This window comes from Bidens hawaiensis, unplaced genomic scaffold (assembly GCF_021521415.1).
Source record: "Bidens hawaiensis isolate Kalapana, Puna unplaced genomic scaffold, B.hawaiensis_p1.1 tig00008869_1, whole genome shotgun sequence".
Classification (NCBI taxonomy): domain Eukaryota; kingdom Viridiplantae; phylum Streptophyta; class Magnoliopsida; order Asterales; family Asteraceae; genus Bidens; species Bidens hawaiensis.
In genome coordinates, this window is record NW_027491641.1 from 583,179 (window position 1) to 605,041 (window position 21,863).

Consider the following 21,863-nt stretch of genomic DNA (forward strand, 5'->3'; position numbering starts at 1 on the left):
TTTAGTTTTTATTAATCTTCATTGCAAAACAAACATAAAGTTAAAATTTCTTTATTTGAAATTAATTATTTTATATAAAGTAACGTGAAAAATCGTTACTCATAAAAGCTTAATACTAATAACTAATACAACATATTTATATAAAGCTAAATAATATATCTATGTTTGCATTAAATTTTTAAATGAAAAAATATTTATTAAAAAGAAAAAATAATTGATTAAAAAAGAAAAAATAAAGTTTAATATATAACTACTATTAATAAAAAGGGAAACATATTTAATAAGAGAGCGAGGTGGAAAAATTTTGTAAGAAGCTATCTTGTGTGATACCATATGCCATTGAAAAACCTTTATTTATTATATAGTATAGATTTGAGTAAATCATATGAACCCTCCTTTAAGTTTGTAAAATGGTAAAGAAAAAGACGTTTTACGCTAGTTAAGTGGAAGTTAATAATAAAATCAAACTTGCCAAAAAAATTATATAACTTATTAACTTAAGCATGCCCGTTTTAAAGTAAGACCTTAAAAGTATGGATAGAGGATCATGAAATAAATATGTATGAAATAAGACTAATAGCTATTCAATATATTAATGATTGATTTTATACTCTTTATTAGGCTGGGTGTAATGATTTTACTTAAATTGTTCAAAAGTGATGTCAAGTTATTAGGCTGGTTCCACTCACTACATTCATTAAAGTGCATATCGATTTCATATGAAAATAAAAATAGAAAAAAGAAAAGAAAAAAAAGAGAGAGAGAGCTACATGAATATAGCTCTCACGTATCCAGCGCCTGACGCTTGTATCTTGTTCGCCCACCTAAGCTCCCAAATCCCCCATTGGTACATTGTTCACGCTCAAATGGGCGGAGGTGACGACGTTAACACATTACACATAAGCCTAACAACTAGGAAATATAATTGTTGAACCGTGAACACTATCAACAACGGTATTATTTCTTTCAAGAAAAAAACATATCATATATTCTAAAATAAATGATTAAACACTTAATTTCAAATCACAATGTATTGCGCATTTGCTTTGCCCCGTCGAAAATTGTTACCCAAGAAGATGTGGGCAAAATCAATGTCCGCGACTTTCTGGTTTGGGGTTTTTAATTATTATTTTGAGTAAATCATTCTAATTTTTCTTTAAATTTGTACACTTGTCATTTAATTTGTCATAAAAAGTTATATAACTTAAGCATGCACGTTTTAATAATAGACCTTTATGGGTAGAGGATCATGAAATATATACTTATATAATAAATATTCAATTTATTCCTTATCTATTACATAGGCTAGGTTTTACATACTAAAACCGTTTAAAAGCGGTGCCACCTTATTGTTGCGTAAGCGGAAAAGCTTCCACTAACTACATTCTTTAATTTGTAACTAACTGTATTTTTTAAAGTGTGTACTAGTTTCACGTAAAAAATTAAAAAAACAAAAACAAAAAAAGAAAAGAAAGAGCTACATAAATATAACCCTCCTCACATATTCAGCCCCGACGTATGTACCTTGTCCCCCCACCAAAACCCAAAAATGCCCCATTTGGGACATCGTTCATGCCCAAATGAACGAAGGTGACGACGTTAACCCATTACACAGAATTTTAACAGATAAAAAATATAATTGTTGAACCGTGAACACTATCAACCACGACACTAATTCTTTCATGAAAAAACATAACATAAATTCAAAAATAAATGATAATTATCAAACACTTTTTAATTAAACACTTTGTAAGTACTTTTATATGTAGTCTATATAGATTATGTTATATACTATATAAATATAATAAACATCCACTTGGAAGGCCACCTATATATATATTATCCATTCATCATCTACAATGAACAAATTCATATATATTCAGAAGATGGTAGTAGCCAAAGTAAGTGACAAAAACCAGTTAACATTTAAAGAAAGGATTAAACTTCATGGAAAGATGGATGATTATTCAACCACATGCTCAGAAGTATACATTTATATCTAGATAGCCCAAACCCTAAAGCACCCAAAATGCTGGTGGGGCTGTTTATGATCGATGATACGACTGACGGCGGTGCGAAAGTGGTGGATGGTGCAAGGGATAGTGATGGTGCCCGGCTGTTCGAACCCGTACTCGTCTTCGGCCACTTTCAACAGCTGCTTGAACAATGGGTGGTTGAACCATATAACCGGAACAACAAACCTTTGTTGCTCGCCATCTGTTTCACCAACCTTCACCGCCAAATAACCCTTCGGCACCGTCAGCTTTTGCTGCTTATTCTTCCGTCCACGGTTGGAGGTGGCGGTCGCAATTATAGGAACGGTGCCCATTACAATGGTTTGGTGAGTAATACGTACAATAGAATGAAACTGAATGGGTACGTGTATGTGAAAACTAAAGTGTCTTCGATGCGGTCGAGGTTAACATGCAAAGGAGGTGAATTACAAAGGAGATAGATTACACGTGGATCATGGTTTCAAGATACGTGGATGATTAAAGCTTGCATATTACCCATGTGTTTGATTTCTCTTTTGAGAACATATTTTCAATTTTCTTTCCATATTTGTCTACTAATTACCGACAAGCACAAATTTATAGATGAAACAAGAAATCTACAAACGTGTACAATTTAAAATCGATAACAATCTTTTTTCTTTTTTCATAAAACATAAAATGAATAGGTACTCCTTATGAGGTGATCCGATGACAAAAGGCCACCACCGGCCAGCTAGGCCAGTCCAGTCGTACGAAGCTCTTAAGCGTCACCAAGTTATCTCCAGTTCTGGGAAAATCCACTTGCCTGAAAGTCCACTGGTGGTAAAATCCGGATACCTTCATAATCGAATTAGAGATCACCAAGACCCTATTCTTTCTTCGTTGAGCAACTCATGTTCTCTCTGAAGTGTTGTAAGTAGGGATTGAACTTAAGTTTAGAAATCCAAGCTTCCTACTACTACACCACATTAAAAATGACAAAATCGATAACAATCTAGTATCTACTTCTTGTTGTTGTTGTTGTTATTGAACGAGTATAAACCTACTTATTTTTTGAACGGTGAAATTTTATAAAGTACCGACCACCCAAAAGCTTAATCAGCGAAGAAAAGAAAGACTACAAGAAAAGTATGGAATTTTTTATCCACTCTATCCGAGAAACATTACACTTATTTTTCCTATTTGAGAACCAATAGAAAAAAAAAGGAAAAAAAATTACATAATATCATCAAACAAGCACAAGTTTTTTAATTGACTCTTCAAGAAGACCAAATCATTCAAAAGCTTCCAAATAGCCCACCAATTCACATATATAATCGAACCTACAACTTCTTTCTTAGCCACTTAACGAAGAGTTGTCCATATAATCCATTATATTTTAAGAAAATCTTAAAGTTGGTAAATTCACATCAAGCCATCTTTCAACCAAAATCCAAATGTTCTTTAGCGTGTTACAATCACCAAACACATAAAGGGCAAATTTTGTTCTGTCATTACACGAGTATATATATACTTACTACTATCTCAAATAACTTAAAAACGATTTCACTCAACTATCACATATTTTAGTAATTCTTTCCTACTCATTTTCTCTTCAAACACACTAAAAAAAGGCCATTTAGTGGTATACATTATTAATGACATTACTTTTTATGTCATTAATTAAGGTTTTTATGGAACTTTGCATATGCCATTTTTGGTTCTAAGACATATTAAGTGACAGTTACTTTTAATGCCCCTAATATGTAATTTTAGTGGCAGTTTGTGTATACCATTAAAAATCTAGTGTCTTGTTTTAAATGGCACAAAAAGAGTCACTAAAAATCAATAAAGTTTTTAAGGCCAATATTTATGGCTTGCGATATCAAATTACGAAACCCGTTATATATTTTATGGTCAAGTTAATAATTAAAGCCGACGAGGAAACCAGACACAAAACGAGAGCTTCGGGATGCACGAGTTTAGCTTCAACGGGGAAAAAGGCTTCTAGTTTATCTGTGTTTAGCTATAAATAAGACATGTATTGTCTTTGTATGTGTGTGTTTTGTAAGGTGTAAATAATCCACCCAAGGGGAGCTCACCTTGGGTGGGTCGGTTCTTTATTAATATATCCAACCTTTTAACTGACAACGAGATCGTTCATATCTTATCATTATGTTTATTATTTATGTCCGGTCGTTTGGTTTACCGCATCAGTCTCGCCAATATGTATCTAGTGCAAAATTAGTTCGGATGGTCGTTTTGGGACCTACAAGTTTGTAGTGGCCGCACAAAAATAAGTGTCACTAAAAGTCTAAAGGTTCGTAGGACGAAAAGGTGCCAATAACTCCAAATATTTTTAGTGGCAGATGAAAAAAGTGCCACTAAAAGTCCAAAATATTTTAATGACAGACGGAAAAAAAGTGCCACTAAAAACCCAAAGGTTGGTAATGACAATTTTTTTTCAAAATAGGAAAATTTATAATGGTGAAATGATTTCTAGGAGAGAGAAAATGTAGTAATGGTTTCTAGGAGACCTGCCATTTGAAATGACAAATCTCATGTAATACATAGGGCATGTCAGTTTTTGTTGGCTGAGTTGAATAATTATCAGGTGTTCCGTCATTTCAAATGGCGTATGTCATGCAAGTTTTGTGTGTTCCGCCATTATGTCACACTTTCTGATCCACCACTTTGACTGACGGTTCATAATACTCAAACTAGCTTACCCTCATATGGCAAAGTACCTTTTGACAGACATCTGCCATTTGAAATGGCAAGTGTCATCTGGACATCCGCTATTTGAAATGGCAATTGTCAATAATAACCGTACTGCCAGATTTAACCCTTTGATTGACAACTCTATTCTCATTTTTCTTTTTATATTCAACAAGGTTTTTGACCCCCGCGTTGCCGGGGCGGTCAATTTAAATAGTCAACAATAAACGACAATTGGTAAAGCCACTCTGATTCCAACACCACCAGGGTGGAATCAGACTACGATAGATGATCATACTTAAACGTATATTAAAATAAGCATGTCCAAACAATATACTTGGAATTTATGAAAACATAGTATTTTAAAATTTGTAAGAGAAAATAATATATGCTAAAAATTAATTATTAAAATTAAAGGATATTAAAATCAAACTTGAAAATGAATGGAATTAATCTTGAAAAATGAATGTTTATTATTGAGAGGTGTCTAATTTGAAAACTAGTTAACTACCATTGAAAAAGCTTTCTACATGTGTGAAAAACTAATTGGCTTATTTCATGAATAGTGTTTACTGTGAGATAACTAACATTTGGATTTTAATATTTATATAATATGTTTTTTACTTTTACTCCAAATTTTAAAAAGATTATTATAAAATAATATAAGTAATTATTAAAAAGTAATTTGTATTATTAAAATTATGTTAATATTTGATAGTAATTATAACAACTAAGTGGGTTAATATTAATTATATGAATATGTTTTATTTTATTTGTTTATATTTTTTGAATTAAAAATTATGATTAGTATAATTACTATTAATATTATACTAAAATGAAAATAGATTATTTAAAAATTACTATTAGAAACTATACTCAAATAAAAACATATTATATTAAAAATTATAATTAGTATAAAAATATTAATAAATAAATAAAAACATATTCATATAATTAATATTAACCCACTTAGTTGTCTAATTACTATTAAATACTAATCATAATTTTTAACAATACAATTTTCTTTTGAATAATTACTTACTTATTTTATAAATAATATTTTTATAAATAATATCTTTCTGAAAATTAAAACAAAGGTAAAAAAAAACATATTACTACTACTATATATAAAGAACAACTTTGGTGTCACAACTGGCTTACGCGGCACCAAATTGGTTGGTGAGTTTTATTTTTTTTCTTTTTTAGTTCAATTACCATAATAAACGTAATGGAAACAAATCAAACGTTAATTTTTTTTTGTTTTAGTTATGGTATTATAACAAATCTGAAATAAACCGACCTTAGTTCTGGCATACTCGAGGCCTTATTTATATCACATGATCGACAACGTTTGGGTTTTACCAATGCGCAAATTTACCGACACCCCCCCTCCCAAAAATAAATAATTGGTCGTTGGTCCACCTAAATTATTATATTTCTTTTCGTTTTTAAGTTTCGGTACCGTAACGTACGTAAACAAAGCCGACAGAATTAGTATCAAGTTACCACCTCAATGCTTTGGATCGACAAAGCTTGGTTTTACTACCGTCTAGATTTGCCAACCAAATAAGCATCGTCTTAAATACATTGTTTCTTATATGTTAACTAGGAATAGACCCCGCGCTTCGCGGCGGATCTCGTGTTTGTAGTATGTCTTGTTCCTTCATGAAAATTATATCAATACAAAATCCAATGACACTTTTGTAACGCACAAATAAAAAGAAGAAAGTGCCAAAAGATTTTATTTCATATCATATGACGGTCCGGCAGTCGCTTCCACTTTATAGATAATCTTAAGTCTCCACAAACACTCCATAGATCTATAATTACAACATCCAATAAGAAAGATTATATTGGCATAATCTATGGTTGAATTGGTCTATGATAATAATTTTTAAATGGTTATCTTACAATTTTCCTAACTTCACTCATAATTCCCATAATTCCTTCGACAATGGAGAAATTGAGCAACCTGATTTCTTGTACAGGTCATAAGCCATCCATACCCTATATCATCCTTGAAGCCATGTTTATGTGTTTGTTTCAAGTGCATATGCAACCTATGCATAAACATAAATACATCATCAATTGATAATTAAAAATGTTCATGCAAAAATAGTGGTGTAATAGGCAAAATATTGAACCAAAATATGGTTGCTCATATGCTCTGGAAAGAGCTAGATGGTAACTTAAAAGGCTTTTTGGAGTGCAGCAGAGTGAACCATCTTTGACTGCATTAGTTATAGGCCTCTACTTGTTAAAAAAATTACCTTTTTTTGTGCTCATCGTGTTAATTATTGACTTTCCAACATTTGGGTACCAAAAAAAATTGGGTTTTACCAACACTCGGGTTTCAATGATTGGGTTTTGGGTTTCACCGGGTTGAAAACCTAGTTGAATATAAAAAGAAAAATGAGACTAAAGTTGTCAATCAAAGGGTCAAATCTGGCAGTAAGGTTACTATTTACACTTTCTATTTGAATGACGGATATCCAGACAACACCAACCATTTCAAATGGCAGATGCCTGTCAAAAGGTACTTTGACATATAAGGGGTAATCTAGTTTGGGTATTGTGAACCGCTAGTCAAAGTGGCGGATTAGAAAGTGTGACATCCGCCATTTGAGATGGCGAAACACCTGCTAATTATCCACTTCAAACGACAAAAATTGACAAGCCCTATATATTACTTGAGATCCGCCGTTTCAAATGACGGATTTCCTAGAAATTACTACACTTTCTCTCTCCTAGAAACCATTTCACCTAGGGGTGTGTGCGATTCTGTTCGGTTATTAGCATTAACCAAACCAAACCGATCGGTTATCGGTTTGGTTCGGTTAAATTCGGTTAAAAGTGATATAAAAAATGAACTAAAATTTTGCTTAAAAATATATGAAATGAATGCTTAAATACATGAAATGAAGGTATAACTACATGAAATAAAGATATAAATATATGAAATTGAGATATTATTACATGGAATGGATATATATATATATATATATATATATATGAAAATGATAGTACTAAATTATTAATACGTATAATACATGAAATAGAGGAAAAAATGTTGGAAAAGATGAAAACAATGAAGAGTTCAGGGCGGTTCGGTTAATTTCGGTTACTTCGGTTTTTCGGTTCAGTTTCAGTTAATGATTCAGTTATTGCTCAACCCTAATTTCGCCCTTATAAATTTTCTATTCTGAAAAATAATTATGGTAATAACAAAATCCCACTAAAAGTTTGAAATTTTTTAATGACAGACTTAAAAGAGTGTCACTAAAAGCCCACAAGTTTGTCATTATATCCCATTGGGAGATTGTTCCTCACCCAAATCCTAACAACTAGGAAATATGATTGTTGAACAGTGAACACTATCAATGTCGGTACTAATTATTTCAAGAAAAATCATAACGTAAACTCTAAAATAAATAATTATTAAACACTTAAGCTAAGCAGTTAATGCGGAAAAATATCGGATATCGGTCAATGACCGATATATGAGATATCGGTTATCGCAATGAAATATCGGTGGGAAATCGGTAATTTTAGTATCATGTAAAATTCATATATATAACAATCTAACACTAATAATTCAGTATAGTCTCATACCATTAACAAATTAACCTTTTGCAAATTGCATAACACAAAACGTAGCAAGTAATAAATGATTAAGACTTAAAACACTAACATTGAACACTAAAAGTTGATAATTGAGACTTAAAACATTGATATTGTGAATATTGGTGATATATCGGTTAAATATTAGTCCAAATCGGTCAAATTTCGATCAATATCGTCGATATTATCGCTACCAATATTCTGAACCGATATTTTAATTTATATATCGTCAAAGACCGGTAACCGATATATCACCGACATATTAGCGATATCAACTGCATAGGAGTGGAGTTAAGTACTTTTATTGCCTAATTAAAGATGAACTATCTGTTATATACTATTTAAATAATAAACATCCACTTGGAAGGCCACCTATATATATATATTATTCATTCATCATCTACAATTAACCAATTCATGCATATTCAGATGGTGGTAGCCAAAGTAAGTGACAAAAACCAGTTAACATTTAAAGAAAGGATTAAACTTCATGGAAAGATGAGTGATTATTCAACCACATGCTCAGATATATACATTTATATCTATCTAGCCCAAACCCTAAAGCACCCAAAATGTTGTTGGGGCTGTGTATGATCGATGATACGACTGACGACGGTGCGAAAGTGGTGGATGGTGCAAGGGATAGTGATGGTTCCTGGCTGTTCGAACCCGTACTCGTCTTCTGCCACTTTCAGCAACTGCTTGAACAATGGGTGGTTGAACCATATTACCGGAACAACAAACCTTTGTTGCTCGCAATCCGTTTCGCCAACTTTCACGGCCAAATAACCCTTTGGCACCGGCACCTTTTGCTGCTTATTCTTCCGTCCGCGGTTGGAGGTGGCGGTAGCGGTTACGGTGGTGGTGCCCATTGACAATGGTTTGGTGAGTAATACGTACAATGGAATGACCACCGTAACCATTGACAATGGTTTGGTGAGTAATACGTACAATGGAATGAAACTGAATGGGTACGTGTATGTAAAAACTAAAGTGTCTTCGATGCAGTCGAGGTTAACATGCAAGGAGGTGAATTACAAAGGAGATGGATTACACGTGGATCATGGTTTCAAGATACGTGGATGATTAAAGCTTGTTATCCATATGCATATTACCCATGTGTTTGATTTCTCTTTTGAGTAAATATTTTCAATTTTGTTTCCTTATTTGTCTACTAATTACTGACAAGCATTAATTAATAGATGAAACCAGAAATTTACAAACATGTGAAATTTAAAATCGATAACAATCTAGTATCTACTCACTAATATTATTATTATTATAATTATTATTGAACGATTATATATAGACTTACTTTTCTTATTTTTTTGAATGGTTAAATTTTAATAGAAACATCAACCCGCCATAAGTTAAATAGTGAAGAAAAGAAAGCCTACAAGAAAAGCATGAGATTTTTTATCCAGTCTGTCAAATAAACCTTACACTTATTTTTCCTACTCTAGAATCAATATAAAGAAAAAAACATAATATCATCAAACAACCACAATATTTTTAATCGACTTTTCAAGAAGATCAAACCATTCTGAAGCTTCCAAATATCCCACCAAGTCACATATATAATCGAACCTATAACTTCTTTCTTAGCCACACTTAACAAAGAGTTGTCCATCTAATCCATTAAATCTGAAGAAAATCTTAAAATTGATAAATTCACATCAAGCCACCTTTTAACCATAATCCAAATATTCTTCACCGCGTTATAATAACTAAACACATGAAGGGCAGATTATGTTCCATCATTACACTAGTATATACTTACTACTATCTCAAATTACTTAAAAACTATTTCACTCAACTGTCACATACTTTTAGCAACTATTTCCTACTTATTTTCTCTCCAACACACTACAAAAAAAAGCCCACTTGGTGGTACACAATTTTAATAGCATTTATCTTTTGGGCTACTAATTTAGATTTTTAATGGCACTTTGTGTATGTCACTTTGCTTCAAAGACATAGTGTCACTAAAAGCCCAAAAGTTTGTAGCAGCAAACAAAAAAACTCACTAAAAGGCTTTAGTGGTATCTCTTTTAGTAACACTTTTTATTGTGTGCCACTCATTCACAAAGGATTTTTAGCAATTTTTTGAAACCCAGACCGGCCCGGCCCGACCCGACCGTGACCCGTTATGAATTATGGTCCGGTTCACTCATACAAACCGTTTTTTAAAAACCCGGCCGGGTTCGACGGGTTGCGGTTCAACCGGAACTGGCGAACCGCCGGTTAGGCCGCTAAAAGCTTTTGTTTTCATATACTGAATCAAAGTTGACCGGAAATGATATATAGATTCAAATTCGTAAACGAGTTTGTGATGCAATCTTCTCTTAATTTCTCATTCTTCTCCTAATTAAATTAAATCTCAGATGCGTTAAACAAAGTAAATTAAAGAAGAAATCAAGTCATCATAATAATTTGGTGATAAGAATTCACATCAATTGCAGATGAAGAGATGGAGGAGATGAGGAAGATGAGAGATGAGATGAAGGAGGCGGCAATAGGGGGTTTAGGTTAAAAGATAAGAAGATTAATTTTTTTTCCTTTCCACCATTTCTTTAATACAAGTTACAATATTCATCATCAATATTATAGTTTTAGCAAAATAATCCTATATTTTTACATATTAGTGTATTAGAAATTGTACATAGCTAACTACTTTTATAAGATAATATATATATATATATATATATATATATATATATATATATATATATATATATATATATATATAATTTATATTATTTATGACGTCATCCGGGTCAAACACCGGTCCGCCCTCCCGGGTCGGTCCGACCTTTGACCCGGTAAGGCGTCCGGGTCGACGTCCGAGCCGGGTCTGAAAACATTGATTTTTAGTGACACTTCTTTGAATACTTGTGACACTTTTGTGTGCTATCAAATGGCTTTTTATTTGTAGTGACCCTATACACATTCGCTAAAGAGAAAATTAATAAGATAGGCATATAAACTAAAAGAAATTATTAAGAGAAAATTAATAAAATCCTACTATACTATTAAAACAAATTGATTGCCTCCACATGACCCTTTCCTATTGGAAGATTTCCTTTCTTTCCAAATATATCTATCACTTCTCTATTTTTCTTACCAGTTAAATAAATCAAAAATAAATTAAATTACTAATAATTAAAATAGTTAATGTGTGCATTTAACCAAAACCCGGTTTCCGACTTTCAATTGTTTCGACTTCAATACACGCGTTCCTTCATACCCAACCTTTTAACCTAATCAACGAAATCCACAATTCAATCGGCCATTATTTGATATCAATCGAAAAAATGATTTCATTAGATCATTCATCCTTCATACTCAACCTTTTAACCTAATCAACGAAATCCTCCATTCAATCGGCCATTATTTGATATCAATTGGATAATGATTTCATTACATCCTTCATATAAAATCGACACCGGAGTTCGGCTACATAAGGGCCATCGACGATTAAAGGAATGGTCCATTATTTGATAACAAAGATTGATTTGATTAGATCCAGGAAACGATTTCAGTATATACATGGCGATTGTTAATCATATCTTCACATCGATAGTTCTTTTTCCGTCAATCGAAGTTTTTGCTGGTTATTATGTTTAATGTCCAATTCTTAATGTTAATCTTTATTTTAAATTCCAGTATCTGTTAAATATTGTTTATTTGTATTTTAGATTACATTTAGATATTAACATAGGTTAGTATTTTACATTCTTAGATTAGTTGATATTGTTATTTGAATTCAAAGTCATTTCAATTACAGTATAAGATTTTTATTGATTCATATCATTACTAGAACCTAACAACTTTTTAAGAATTTAAATTTGAATTCAAAGTAAACTTAATGTGTCTAATTTTGTAAACATTAATTATAATATAATTTTATTGATATGAGTTATGAGTTATTATTATTATTTTGTGCATAAATAAATCCCTAATTACATTCCAAAATTCAATTATAGAAAGTTTATTTTGTATACAATTCGGTTATTATAAAAAAATTCCTAATTACATTCTTCTATTTTGTGCATATAAGATTTTTATTGATTCATATCATTACTAGAACCTAACAAGTTTTTAAGGATTTAAATTTGAATTCAAAGTCAACTTAAATGTGTCTAATTTTGTAAACATTAATTATAATATAATTTAATTTATATGATTTATGAGTTATTATTATTATTTTGTGCATAAATAAATCCCTAATTATATTCCAAATTTCAATTATAGAAAGTTTATTTCGTATACAATTCGGTTATTATATCAAATTAAGTAAATATCAATTATTAATTATATTTTTGAAATCCCTTATTGTATTCCATAAATTTATTATTTTTAGACCTTTCCTTTTTATCTAACAATTCAAACTTTCTAAGAAAATCTGTTTTCTATATATACTATAACCCGAATAAAGAAACATATTAAATAGAATTTGACCATCTCATCTTGTAAAATCATTTCTATGGACCAATCCTTTCCGGGTTTGTTGTTCTCCTTCAAACGCCATAGTCGGAGTATACGAACCTTCAATATACAGTCGTTGTTGGAAACATCCAAATCCTTGAACATGGTAATGTTTGATGATTCCATGTTGCTGTGTGAGAAAAAATAAAATTCAAGCAAAGATTAAAGATTCAATAATTAATATTTATACTTTGAAAAAAACAAATAAAATTATAAATATGAAAAAATTTTATCCGTATGAAGAAATTAAAAACCTTCAGAATGACACAAACTTTCTAAGAAAATTATAATCTGTTTTCACTCCCAAAAATAGCAACAATTTTACCTCATAATTTCCGTAACTTATGAATTTTATTATTCTTATTCTTATTTTAAAATTAAAAATCTTTCTATTTTTTACACTATTTTACAAAAATAAAAAAAATATTATTTACTATATAAGATAGATGTCAAGAATGATATCTTCACATGTTTATGATGTTCAAACAACATGATTTTAAGTGTTTGATATTCCCTACACATCAATATATATATATATATATATATATATATATATATATATATATATATATATATATATATATATATGGTTTTTTGAAGGATATTATAACATACATGGAAATTAAATTGAGCAAAATCTTAGGAACATAATCCAGTTAGGGAAAATTTATGAGTGTTTTTTTTTTGTATGTTCAAAGTTTCGTTACTTTCCTTAGCCATGTTTTTAATTCTGTTATAATATTAAGTATGATCATGAAAAACATAAGAACATGAACATTTCTACAATCATTTATTATTATAAAATGTGTTGAATAAACGAATTTTTTTTATTTACTAATTTTGTTTTGAATATTGTTATATTCTGTAAAATATTTTAGTCAATATTTCCCAATATACTAAAGACCTAATAAAGATGACAAATTTATTTATGTAACTTACCCAATTCATGTACATTAATGCATATTTATATGATCAAACTTTCTTTTAATAATTAATTAAAATAAAATTTTATTTTTTACATTTTATATCTTATAACTTGATCAATTTTTAATTTTTTTCAATTTTTATACTTATAATTAAAATAATTATATACTTTATATAACTTATTGTTTAAATTATATAGCTTAAATAAATCATATCAAAAATGAAATCAACTGTATCAACAAACTGTGTATATTAAATAATATTTCATTTAAATAGGTAAGTTATGGTAGGTAAGTTTATGAAAAATGTCTGTTACAGGAAAACTAGCTGTTTATTTGGCATAACTTATGTTTCTCAAATTCAAAACAACATTGAATGGTAATTTGTTTGACTAATTTTATGAATATCAAAGTGATTATCATTATTTGGCATAATTAGTTACCAAAACTGTTTTTAAAATTATGTAACTAACAAAGTAACTATAACAATATAAGCACTCAATTTTGGCTAATTTAGAGGGATAATAATTTATCAACTGATTATGTTTCCATTAGTTTCTTCAAGTTCCATATTTCAAGGCTTTTAAAATCCATAATTATTTTATATAATAATATATATTTCTTACATTCCTCTTTTATTTAACTATCCAAAAAATATTACTCCTATTACCTAATCTATATATATTGTCACATTCACCCCAAAATTTTCACAACATCACAAAAACTTTTGCAATATCCTTTTTGTTTCCTTGTAAGTTAGATATATTCCGTCCTATTTATGTAATTCATTTATTACATTATTAGCCTTATTCAAACATGTTAATTATTATAAAATTAACAGTTTGAATGTATTTTCATTTTCTAACAATGTTTTTGAGGATAACAAGGCAAGCTTTTTGGAAAGGAGCCAACATGGCTACGAAGATGAGAAGCCAAAAGTTGAATGTTTGTGGCACGGAAGAAGAGGATAATGAATTGGTTTGAAACAACAAGTCGTTATCTTATTCAGACACTTTTATGTTATTTTTAATTTCATGTCATGACTTCTTCAAATGTTTTTTTTTATGCTATGTTTGGATTGTTATCATTAAAATAAAATAAAGTATTAAGTTTTATTTTCATATCAATTTTAAAATATTTAAGTTTATGTAAATCATCAAATGCTTGGATTTTTGAATTTTGGTGTTTGTGTACCACTATTTATGTTAGGAAATCATGTCATGTGTTGTAACCATCAATGTAGGTTAATATCTTAATTTAAATTAAATGTAAAAATTAATAACTTGTAAATTAAAAATGGGGTTTCTATGTTAGAAGAAACTATATTGTATACATTTGTCACTTCGTTATTTGTACCGTCATTTTTAATTTATAAGTTATAATAAATCCAATTATATTTACTTTTTAATAAGGTAATGTATTTTATTGCATCTTGATTCTTATTTACATTTAAAATTTTGACTATGTTTTATATGGTATAATATATTTTATTATGTTTAATACTTATGTTATAAATTATAAATTCGGCGTATTTGTTACAAAACCTTTTTTTTGGTACATTGTATGTTTTATTAAAGATCATATAAGGTTGATTTTATATTACACTTTTTGGTGAAGGAAAACTTGGCGGTCAAAATGACGGCCAAGGCATTATAGATATACCAGATGATATTTTGATTGGTGATTCATCTGATCCGATTTCTGATTTGATTGATTTTGTATATTCATCATTATTGAACAATTTTAATGGTATTACATACTTTCAAGAAAGGGCCATACTTGCACATCTAAATGAGGTTGTCTAAGACATTAATGGCAAATTTTTATCGATATTTTAGGAAAAGAAGTTGAATACCTCAGTTCTAATAGTATAAATCAGTCTGACAGTGTTAGGCCTGGTTTCGATCCAACATTACACTCACAAGATTTCCTAAATGGTTTAAAAATGTTAGGAATGCCTAACCATAGACTGGTTCTAAAAGTTGGTGTCCTAATAATGTTATTACGAAATATTGATAAGAAGAACGGTTTGTGCAACGATACTAGATTACAAGTAATTAAATTGGACAGACGTTTGGTACTAATATTGGATATCACACTTATATAACTCGTAGTGGTTTAACCTCTTCAGATAAGAAACTTCCATTCAAATTGAAATGAAGAAAATTTCCAGCTGCTGTTTGTTTTGCAATGACCATTAACAAAAGCAAAGGCAGTCACTAGCAAGAGTTGACATATATCTGTGAGAACCGGTGTTTACACATGGTCAACTATATGTAGCTTTATCACGAGTGAAGAGTAGAGACAATGTTAAAATGCTTATATGAGACAAGGAATGTAAAGTTACAGATAAAACTACAAATGTGGTTTATATGGAAGTGTTTAGTAGTTTATGAATTTTTATTTTGAAATTTTAATTATGTTTATAAGCATTGTAAATTGAACGTTATTTTGGTTGAAAACTATGTTTAATAATCATTTATTTTGGTACTGGAATTATTAACAACTATATATCATGTTTTTGTCACAACAAATATATATCATAAACTATCTTGTCGTTTAAACTTATGTGTGATTGTTACACGATTTATATATTTCCACCCGTGTCGTACACGGGTCAATAACCTAGTAGGCATATAAACTAAAAGAAATTATTAAAATAGACATGAAATTTGCTTAAGTTACCACTTAGCCATTTTTTTGGGGAGAACGAAAAAATGATGCAAAAGAAATGGTAGCGTAAGAGACGATGACACATGATTCTAAGGATGATGTTGTTGTGCAATATTGGTGTAGGAGACGATGCGTTGATAGATTACCGACTAGACTCAATCTCTCAAATAAAAGACTAGATGTGTCGTGTATTTTATGTTCATTTTGTTCTAAAGACTCTAAAACGGTTATTTATCTCTTTACATATTGTGGGGTAGCTTCTAAAGCTTGGCAATTAGTGATTTCTTGGCCTTATTTAGTCGAGCCCCTGCCCATCACCATGGAACCTTAGAATCTTTATTCTTGGCTGGATCAAATTCATTTATCAGAAAATAAGAATTCGTTGGAGGAAGACATTATTTTTATTATGTTGTAAGTTATTTGGAAGAATAGAAAATAACATGATTTTTTAAGCAGATGAAATGAAAATATATCTTATTTATTTTACATTTCTTGTTTTGGATTGTGTAGGAACAAAAAGGTACGAATAAGTTGTACAAGGTGGATCCAAAAAATAATAATAATAAAAATTAGTTATTATTATTCATATATTACTTTAAATAATAAATAAATAATATTAAATATTCAAATAATATTTATTACTAGAATAGCTACCATTATTAGCTCATTTATGTCAGTTGAATCCATTAATGAAATAAACTTTTCATATTAAGAAGTATTTTATCTGTCTTATTAAAAATGACATGGTTTAAAAAACATAAAGTTTAAGTTTGATTAAATGATTATTTTTCTGTTTACCAAATGACAATAATGTCCTTGGAAATTGATTCCATCAAAATATTGTTTATTAATGTTAGTGATGTGTGTTTAAGGGTAAACTTAAAAATTGACTAATAAATTTTGAAAGTGGACATTAGTAATGTAAAATATAAAAAATGAAATATAAACACTTTTAATGGGACGGGGGGAGTATAAAATTTAGGAAAAATTCGTAAAATGGACCTACTTTGGAAAGAAATTACAATTTTGTCCCATAAATTTTAGAATTCCAAAAATGTCCCACGTGTTTGTAAAACGCATCGTCAAAGATGCGCTAGACTTCCTAACACATCGTTAAATATGCGTTGGACCTTCTAACACAGCGTCAAAGATGAGTTAGATATCCAAACACATGGTCAACGACGCATTAGCATCTAAAACACATAGTCAAAGACGTGTTAATTTGTAACATCCCGTTTTCTCGTCGGTTAATAAAATGAAAACATGAGTTATTATGAGTCGGGCTAGTGTTGGGATAAATGGATATGGGTTATGGACTTGAATTAAGAAGGAAAGAATGAAAAAGACCATGGGCTTAAGCCCATGATCCATAATATATAAACCTTAATTAGTAACTAATCCATCCATTTACACATATTCCATACATCACTCAAAACACACACTTAAGCTCTCTCTAGTTTCTCTCTTTTCTCTAGCCGAACCAAGAAGGAAAACCGATCCTGATCCAAGGTAACAATAGTATGTTATGATATGAATCAAACCCGTTAGATTTAGTCACGAAACGACGAGTCGACACCTTTAAACCGTTAAAGTCACGAGATCCGGGTGGAATCGGGTATGAACCGAACATAAGATGAGCCTACGGGTCACCCTAGCTCAGATCTGGATCGAACGGGATGAAAACCGTGAAAATGGTGCAAAAATACGTTTTTCCGGCGAACCCGCGGTTTTCCGGCGACGACGGCGTCGGAAAGGCAGCGGGTATGAGGAAGGGAATGTCAGAGAATGTTTCTGACATTCTCGGACAAAACCCTAATTCGTTAACGCAGAGTTAATGAACTAGAGGCAATTCGTCAGATAATTCGTTAAAAGAAGCTTAACGAACTAGCCTTAGTTCGTATCCAGATTCGTTAAGGAAAAGATAACGAATTAGCCCCAATTAGTTATGACCATTCGTTAGAAGGAGATAACGAAGTAGAAGGTTCAATTCGTTACACAAGGGTCCAAATCGTCAAGGACCAGTTTATTATAAGGTTCACTTCTTTAAAGACCAGTTCGTTATAAAGGTCCCTTCGTTATGAGATAACGAATCAGATCACGCGCAGATAACGAATTAGGTTGTGTTCATATAACGAATTAGGCTTAATTCGTTATAGCAAACAAGCTCGCTAATTAAATGATAATTTAAAATCCTCATGGAAAATGTGCTAAGATAGTTAATGGAAATAAAATTTTTCCAACCTGACCTGTCAGCTCGACCCAGCCAGGGGCTCTACCCCTTGGACCCCGCTAGGGGACGTCGCCCCTAGAACCCCGCTGCCAGGGGTGCTGCCCCCGGACCCCCGTTCATTGAGGGTAATAATTAAACTTGAAACATGATATGGGTAGTGACAGTTAAATTGATATGTTTAATTGTTATACACTTAGTCGTGCACAGCTCAAGAAGGGAATAACCATAACTGGTAAACGTAACCGAGTTCAGTTGAGTTTCTAGCCTCACTTCCTTGTTATGTTTTCGGGGCTGTGTGCATACTCTATGTGATAGTTAATACACTTACCTTAAGTGGTAAGTGTATGCCTTGTATGATTCATGTATGAATGAATGCTTGACGGTGCGTGAACGATCTTCGGATATTGCATGTACCGCTAGGTGATAGTTTAAAGATATGATTGTTATTTATGATGTATGAATTATGTATGTATGTTATATTATATATGAATGATTGATTGTACGTGAACGATCTTCGGATATTGCACATATTGTTAAGGAAAGTATGTAAAGAAAGGCATGGTATGGTTGCACAGAACAAAAAAGGGACCAGACCCTAATAATATCTGTGAGGATAGGGACCAAACCCTTATAATATCTGTGAGGATAGGGACCAGACCCTTATAATATCTGTGATGTTGGGGACCAGACCCTTATAATATCTGTGATGTTGAGGACCAGACCCTTATAATATCTGCGAGGTTATAGGGCGGAAGACTCTTTAAGTAGTATGGATAGTGATACATGTGAATTAATTGTATTTAAGTATGATAGTAGGGTAAATGGTTAGGTGTGAATATGTATCTTCAGATATGTATGTTTGTATGATATGTGTATGTATTGTATGTCGCCTGATTAACTAGAACTCACTCAGCGTAGCTGAATTTTGGTATGCACGCAGGTTATCAGACTAAAGAGCTAGCATGAGGATGGCACATGGCATGGATTGAACGACTGGCATCTGAAGATGGAGGAAAAAATGTTTTTAAAAATGATGTTTTATGTTACGGTTTTAAAGAAAAGATTGCATGTTTTGTAAAGAATGTTTAAAGTTAACATTTCTGCGAAAGTTTTAATTAACTTTAATTTTAAGAACTGCGTTTATGAGTAAATCCGACGTTAAAGTAGGGCTACCGGGTTCGGGGCTTTACAAGTTGGTATCAGAGAAAAGTTCGAGAGATTTAAGCATCCTACATGCTTTGACTCGAACAGAAAATGGGATTTAAGTAATAAAAGAAAGAAGATGACAGTTCAATATAGCCATGTGTCACTCAAGCAAGCTCGGTAAAGGTAAAGGTGTATGACTAAATAATGTATGATAACGTTAGCTTATTTTTTAAAGAAAGAACATGAGAACGATAGGGATAGGAATTATTGATTGTTTGATTGATTAACTGTTTAGAAGTAGAAACTAGCGCAAGTGAAATCATAAGGGAAAGTATGTAGAACCTGAGGAGTAAAGCTAATAGTTAATTACACTTGGCCACTGTCATTAACTACTTACCTTCCGAATAATATGCTAAATAATTCCTAGAGTGATAACGTTTGTGTTTCCTTGTAGAATTCGAATGGCTAGAGCAAGAAGGTTTGTTGGTAAAGGAGGTCATACTGGACGTCCTTGAGGGCCACGTGTTGTCAGGGAACCTTCCGAAGAACCAGTTACTACCACGAGGGAGGAGAAGAGCGAAACTCTGCAAGGACCAAGCAACAACGAAGGGTATCAACTGGATCATGTTGTTCAATTTGCCATTGCTCACGATGTAGCTGCTACAGTGAAGGAATTATGTCCTGGCAAGTCTGCAGAAAGCCATGCAAGGGCCACTGAAAAGGCAGGGGAAGACGTTGTAACACCGCGTCTGTTACCTCTAAAATTTGAGCCTAATATACTAACTTATAAAATATAAGGACCAAAAATGATTATTCTAAAAAATCCACCCATCGCGATACGCGACGGGCAAACATAAGCCCATCGCGTAGCGCGATGGCCTTGAACACAAACCCAGGAATGGGCGGCGTAGCGATACGCTACGACCCAAACACAACGATCATCGCGTATCGCGATGACCCTGATGAGTCACTGGACACGTGTCCAACCACGTGTCAACACGTGGCACGATATGACAGGCCACGTGTCACGAGATGGTAAAGCGGCGTCAAATTGCGGCGCCGCGATACGCGACGGGCCACAAGGGACCCTTCGCGTATCGCGAATGGGGTCCAAAAACGGCTATAAAAGGGGAGGACGGGTATGAGCTTCATTCATCCCAAACTCACCTTCATTTTCACATAGTTAGCCTAGGGAAGCGTGCCTAATAGCCATGACGAGCCGACGTGCCATTGTCTCATAGTTTGTGCAAGAGACGAAGTTATAATCAAGCTAGCAATCGTACAATTGAGTAGATCAAGATCCTACCTTTTTTTATTATCAATCTAAGTATCCAATCTAAGGTAGGAGTTATGTTTAAGTTATTTAAATTATAGCTTAGAAAATCAATCGAGGCTATGGCCTTTAACCTTGATCGTGTTTTACAAACATTCACATTCATAAACGAGTTTTCATAAATGTTACATCATAGTAAAGTAATGTTAACCAAAGATATATTTTGACGGACATGTAGTAACTGTAAGGGTGATATCACTAGTAGCAAGTTTCTCGCTTAAGGAAAAGTAATTCGTACAAATCACAATCAACCGAGGGACCCGTTTACTTACCTGGAGAAACTTACCAACGTGTTATAACCTATTAAGCCAAAGCATGCTACATCAAACGTCACATAAAAACTAAGTGTTTTTATTCACAATCAAACATAAACGATTTCAAGATTAGGCTTAGTAATCATAGCTTAATCAAAACATCATTCAGGTATTTATACAAACCTATTTATGTATAGGTTAAATATCATTCTCAATCCATCACAGTCAAGGTTTTTCCAACACCGACGGTACAGGTGAATACGTTAACTTTTCAATCAATCAAAACATATTTATTCTCGACAAGATGAAAGGGTGTTTGGCTTAACGAGTCAGTCAATAATTTCATGAGAATACATGATCTCTGAAACGTTAAAATACAAAGTAGAGAATAAAATCAACTCATACCGAATATACATGTGTCTGGATCCAAACATAACTGTTAAGCTCAATCAATCAATCAAAGGCAAGGTATCCGCGAGCTAAACGGTCATGGCTAGTTCTTTG

General features: G+C 31.7%; 1 pseudogene; it reads right to left on the bottom strand.

Annotated features, from left to right (window-relative positions):
- Positions 1-1,999: 1,999 nt before the first annotated feature.
- Positions 2,000-2,329, bottom strand: LOC143530235 (auxin-responsive protein SAUR32 pseudogene; annotated as a pseudogene).
- Between the last annotated feature and the right edge of the window lie 19,534 nt (positions 2,330-21,863).